The sequence below is a fragment of the Rattus norvegicus genome, chromosome 17 (assembly GCF_021556685.1).
Source record: "Rattus norvegicus strain SHRSP/BbbUtx chromosome 17, alternate assembly SHRSP_T2T, whole genome shotgun sequence".
NCBI lineage: Eukaryota > Metazoa > Chordata > Mammalia > Rodentia > Muridae > Rattus > Rattus norvegicus.
Genome location: NC_141550.1, coordinates 72,102,856 through 72,109,597, shown reverse-complemented (window position 1 = coordinate 72,109,597; position 6,742 = coordinate 72,102,856). Strand labels below are relative to the sequence as shown.

Genomic DNA, 6,742 nt, shown 5'->3' with positions numbered 1-6,742 from the left:
AAATGCATTATTGAATCCGCTAGAATGAAATTCATTGTGTCTCCATAGCCTTAGGAGCATCAAGTTTGAAGTATCTGCGCCATCTGGAACAAATGGCTTAACCTCCAGCTGTATGCACTTAGCTCTTCATCTTGTCTAAGTGGAAAAGCTAAGGATATACACAAGTGCTTCTTTTGGCTAGAACATTAGCTGGGGGTTTAATCTGCGCTTTATATATACTACACAGGAAGCCGAGGCTTGGAGCTAAAGGCATTTCTCCCATGTCCAAAGTAATCATTTCTCATTTTTTCACAGCAGGATTGCTTGAATTTTCAGGCCAGCTATGGCCATCCCTCTCAGAGGGGATTACATTTTGATGGGGCTTCAGAATTTCTGAAACGCTTTGATCTTTCAAAAATCTATGGTAGAAGAGGAACTGCAAAGTAAGGCTACGTGGATTAGTATAAGAAGGCTCATAAAGGAAGAGCAGCGATGGGAGAATAATGTGAACTCTGATACTCATAGCTTTGTCCAACATTTTGACATAAAGACTCTTTTCTTTATCTTGGACAGTGAGCCATTGCAGCCTTGTAACTAGGAGGAGAGGCATTGCGCCCACACTGCTTGGTTTGAATTCATGGGAAGATGCAAATTCATTTTGTAGCTTTAAGAATATCTTTGTTTCCTGTACCTCAGGCTCTTGCTTTTTGAAAATTAATCCATATTCCATAGGAATGCTTTGATGGTTAAAAGTTTATCTAATGAAATCCATTTGGAAGATTGATGAGTAATGAGAAAGTAGATGCTTTCGGTACTATGAGAAAAGCCATATTTGGGAGTTCGAAATTGTGTATTATACTATAATTTATAATTTTATAACTACTTTCACAGACTTTTAACATATACTCCTCAACAAGCAAGCAAACAAACCAAGAATCAGGGAATTCCTGATCTTTTATTAAATTTCACAGTAATTTGGTTGTTGTTACTGTTGTTGTTATTGTTTGGTCTCAAAAAAAGGTATAATATCTATGACCATTCATACATAAAACAACTAAAAATTTCAACACTGGAAGATATGCATAGCGGTGGGGATATGGAACCGGAAGTGGCCACCTCCTGTAGCCAAGCAGTAGAGGGATAAGGACTACAATCCACTCACAAAACATCTGAATCAAAATTTACCCCTATCTAAAAGAAATGCAGGGACAAAGACGGATCAGAGACCGAGGGACTGATCAACTAAACACTGGCCCAACTTGAGACCCATCCCATGGGAAAGCACCCATCCCTGACACTGTTAATGATACACTTTTATGCTTGCAGACAGGAGCCTTGCATAACTGTCCCTGAGAGCCCCCACCCAGCAGCTGACTGAAATAGATGCAGAGACCCACAGCCAAATATTGGACGTAGCTTGGGAACCCATACGGAAGAGTTAGGGGAAGAATTGAATGCCCTGAGCGGATAGAAACTCCACAGAAAGATGAGGAGAGTCAACTAACCTGGGTCCTTGGGGGCTCTCAGAGAAAATATACAGGCTGAATCAAGGCTCCCCGCACATATACAGGAAATGTGCTGCTCAGTCTTAATGGCATCCCCCAACAAAGCGAGTGGGGCTGTCCCTAAAGCTTGATATGGAGATAACCAGGGAAAGGGGGAAGCACAGTCTCAGAGGAGAAGGGGAGGGGTGGGAGAGACTTGTGAAGCAGGGAATGGAAAGGGGTGTAGCAACCATGATGTAAAATAAATAAACAAATAAATAAATAAATAAATGGAAAAAATAAAGTTTAAAAACAGGGGAAAATAAACCAACTTTGTGTTTAAGTGTCTATGCCATTGCTTCTCGGCCTTTTGGCTAAGATCAAGTGAAGTGTCTATGCCTATACATATATATATATACACATATATGTCTGTCTGTATACAACTATATGTTTATACACACATATGTATATATACATGTGTGTTTATATACACATACATATATGTGTATTTGTATAAATATATACTTACACACATATGCATATGTGTTTATACATATACATATATGTGCATATATACATGTATGTGCATGTACTTATTCATATATATACATATATATGTGTATGTTTGTATACATATATGTTTATACACACATATGGACCTATATACATGTGTGAATGTGTGTGTTTATACACATACATGTGAATATACATGAATATATATACACACACATATATATATATACACACAAACATGTGTGTGTTTGTGTGTGTGTGCACGTGGGCATGAGTGTGTGTGTGTGCGTGTGTGGGGGGGGTGTTCAGAAATGTAGCTTGTCTATTTAAAGCCTGACTGGTTAGGTCTAGACAACCAATTGCTGCACTCTTCCCTGGGGACCACTTCCCCCGTTCCCAGCTTCCCTGAGTTGTCTACAGCTTGTTGTATGGAGTTGAGCCTTCATGCGCTTTTCCCCATCCAGTTTGGTGTACATGTCTGTCATTCTTATTCAGCTTGTGCTTGGATAGTGTTGTTGCTGAGAATTCATGAGTGTAGCCTCTGAAAGTGTATATATTATACATTATACACTATATAATTCTTTCTTGAAGTAGAACATACCATACTCTGCCTTATTGAAAAATACTAAATGTTTATGTTCTAATATCAAAGTTTAAATAGTGTAAATGTGTATTCTAGGTGCAAATATGTTTCCCAAACCTTTTCCTTTTCAAGTTTTAAACTTCGACCCACCTCCCTCAGTTCATTACCACATAGTATTTACTTAACAATAATACCTAGTTTATATGAAGACAAGCTCCTCTTGATGAGGAGCTACGGAGACAGTCAGGGGTAACGTGTTTGGTGCATGGGCAAGTGGACTTGAGTCTAGATGGTCAGGATCATAAAAAAGCTGGGTGGGTGGGGCTGGAGTAATGGCTGGGTGTTTAGGAACACTGACTGCTCCTCCAGAGTCCTGAGTTCAATTCCCAGCAACCACGTTGCAGTTCACAACTATCTGTAATGGGATCCAATGTCCTTTTCAGGTGTGCCAAAGACAGCAACAGTGTATTCACATATGTAAAATAAATAAATCTTTTGAGATAAAGAACGCCTGGGTGCAGCCTGAAACTTAGTGCTGGGAGTCAGAACAAGTAAATCAATCCTGGGGTTTTCTGCTCAGTCAGTCTAAGCAAACCAGTGATATCCTGGTTCAGTGATCGAGACACTGTCTCCAAAATCAGTGCAAACGGTGAGAGTGAAGAATGACCTGATATCAACCGGGCTTCAACATGGCGTGCAGGGGGGCAAGTTAGCACTGAACACAGATGTGCGTGCACACAAACACCACATAGCACAAAACAACAAAGGGAGAAGCAAAGACGTGGCTGAGGACCTGCTGTGAAGTGCAATTGGCTTTTATATGAATATTGCATTATTAGGAACTTGGTATTGGTGTGCTGTGCACTCTGATTGCTCACGTGATCTGGGCATGGGATGCTTTCTCTCATTTGTCACAGATCTTTTGACGATTTCATGTTTTATTTACCAGAGTCCATTTGTCTGTGCTGGCTCAGCTCCTGCAGCACAGGTGGCTGATTGAAGCAGCCATTAGCTGATGGTATTGCAGTTTGAGGGTGTGTAAAGAAATTTTATGACCGTATCCAAATGCAGACATCAAAACTGTGTGCCTAAAGATGTCTGACAGAAGACTCCTTGCAAATGTAAACAGAGGCTTTTCAAAGCTCTGATGCTTATAAATAACCACATGAAATGCACATATTGTGCTTACATTTTACATGATATACTTTACAGAAAATGATTTTTCAAACAGAAAGAATTTCATCATCAATATAGAAAAAAACCAAAAGGCTCTTTAAGGGACTTTGATAAGACTTCATTTACGAGCTCTCCAGACTGAGGTGGAATGGACTCCTAATCTCTGCTACTGTTGTATATAAGGAGGTGACAGAGAAGCTCTGAGGGTTTCTCTCTTGAAATGCCATTTGACTTGTAGGCGTCTATGAAGGACATCTGAAAACCAAAATAAGAATGTCATTAAAAAAAAACCCAAAAATAAAATCTCTGTTCAAATAAATCATCTTATGCATGATGAAAGTAATCTCCATTTGTTCTCATTTCCTCTTATCTGAATTGTGCTTGTAATACAACCCTCTGAGAAACCACAATTACTTGGTTCAAGTCCTAATAATAGTATACATAAAACTCATCCTGAGATATACAATACACCCTGATTGGTAGAATGCTTGTCTAATGGTTGTACCTTAGTGCTACATAAAATTAGGGGCAATGGCACATACGTATACATATATCACACATATCACACATATATTACATATATATCACTTTGGCACTAAGGCAGGAAATTAGAAATTCAATCCTATCTTCTACTTTGTAGACAGGAGAATCTTAGCCAAACTGGTCTATACATAATGTGTCACAACAAGCAAACAACAAAACCCTCATTGAATTAAATAACTGAAACGCTTCAACCATAATCTTAATTTCTAAAATCCTATTTCCCAATTTCTTTCATATATGCAAGGTGATGGATTTACTTAGAACAAAGCTTTTACATCTATTTGTATGAACTCGACATTTGGAAAAACTCAAGCATTTATCTCAATTGATTTGTTCCTAATAAAAGCTGTAAATATGTGTTATTGTGACACTGAGAAAATTAAGTAATATTCTCTACAGTGCAATTATAAATCCCTGAAGCAAGTCCTAAAGGAGCTGTGAACACTGAAGTTTCCAGAGCACAGGAGTGAATATGCTTAAACAGTTTACCAGAATGCAGCTGCAGACAATTCTTCAAAGGGGAATAATGCATGAATCCTGTGGAGATTAGTACAAGAAGTAAAGAAGTCTCAAGTCGAGGATGCTAAGGAAAGAAAGGTATCAGAAAATTAGAGAATTGAACAAAACAAGGAGCAAGTTACATAATAAAGATGCTTCTAGAGGATTTTATTGTGAAAAAGAGTTGCTCAGATGATCAAGAAAATTTTCTCCATTGAGAGACAAACATGACCTCAGAGTTTAATCTCCAAGAAGCTGTGTCAGCTGGTTTTAAACTCTTTCCCAACTCTCACACTTTCTAAACAACATCACTCAATATGGTTTCACTTTTTCAAAAGACTTGGAAAGGATAGATGAATGATAGATGGATAGATAGGTGAATAGATAGATAGATAGATAGATAGATAGATAGATAGATAGATAGATAGGTAGATAGCCATTTTTCTCTTTGAACTTACTAATATGTACTTAAAAAACATGGGAGGTTCTGCTTCTTTAAAGATACCCTGTCACATGACTTTAACCGACTCAAAATGGATTGAGAATATCATCTGTCACTTAAATCTCATTCAAATGTTGTTCTTTTTATTATATTTTATTATTTTAACCATAAATATATTTTGATAACATTCTTCTCCTCCTCCAAGTCTTTCCAGATCCTCCCCATTCCTTATCCATCCATCCTTCAGTTCCTTCCTATAAAAACAAAAATCCAATACGACAACAATCCCCCTGAAAATAAAGCAAGAAAACAAAATTTAAAAATACCCACAGAAGAAAAAATAAACGAGTACCAAATTGTAACTCAATTAAACCACACATGGGCACCCATATGCACAGGCACACACACAAACACAAAATCTGCAAAGTCCATTACCTGTTGGTCAGCCACTCCTGAACACAAAGTCTTTCCTGGAGTGCTTAATATATCCAGTTCAGTTGATAACCTTTGTCCTGTGATATATTTCATTCATTCATTCATTCATTCATTCACTCACTTACTCACTCATATAAAAATAAAATATAATAAGATAAACCAAATTCTATCACATTAAAGTTGGATAAGGCAAATCAACAGAAGGAAAAGAGCCCAAGAGAAGGGATAAGAACCAGGTGACCACTCATTCCAACATTCAGGAATTCCATTAAAAAAAAACTAAACTGGTAGCAATAATATTAGCACAGAGAAATAACTCAGTCAAACTGTCTTGAAACCACGAGAACCTGAATTCAAATCTCAGCACCACAGCCAAAAGAGAAGCCTCGCACTTCACACTTGGAATCATAGCTCTGGAAAAGCAAAGGCAGGCAGACCTCTATGGCTCACTGGACAGCCATCTTACCTGAATCAATCAGGGGCTTCTTGGCCCTGAAGAGATTGTCTTTAAAAAACAAAGCAAGATGAATGGAATGATGTGAAGTGAAAAGTTGTCTTCAGCCTCCACATACAGGAAATATATGTATACTTACACTTGCACAAACATGTTAACCTCAACATATGTGCACACTCACACACTAAAACAATTCTTAGAGTTAAGTCAGTCATCATTCACCCAAAATTCAGAAAACAACAGTAATTTAAAGAATCCTAAGGATATAACAAGTTGAGAGTGCTGGGGTTGAACAGATATGACTATACCGGATTTTATCCCTCTTCACAAAAATTCTGTGCACTGTGCATTTAAATGCCATGCTCTGTTTTCTCCCCTGAAAATCAACTCTATTTTGTATAGTTAAAATATCTAATTTTTTCAGAAGAACATAATGATTTGCCCTGCCTATTCATATTTTTAAGACTTAGGCATAGCTCCTTGTAAAAATGTCATAAGATACAGTAACTACATCACATGTATGAAATATATATCATCTACTTTCAATATTAAGTCAGTATTCAAGACAAAGACAGAGCAATTACAATCAGAATTTACCTCTAGAAACATGAGAAAACTTTCCACTTTTCTTCTTT

The 6,742-nt window shown here is 37.5% G+C and overlaps 1 pseudogene; it reads left to right on the top strand.

Annotated features, from left to right (window-relative positions):
* The first annotated feature begins 1,817 nt into the window (after window positions 1-1,817).
* Window positions 1,818-1,986, top strand: LOC148000262 (U2 spliceosomal RNA; annotated as a pseudogene).
* The last annotated feature ends 4,756 nt before the right edge of the window (window positions 1,987-6,742 follow it).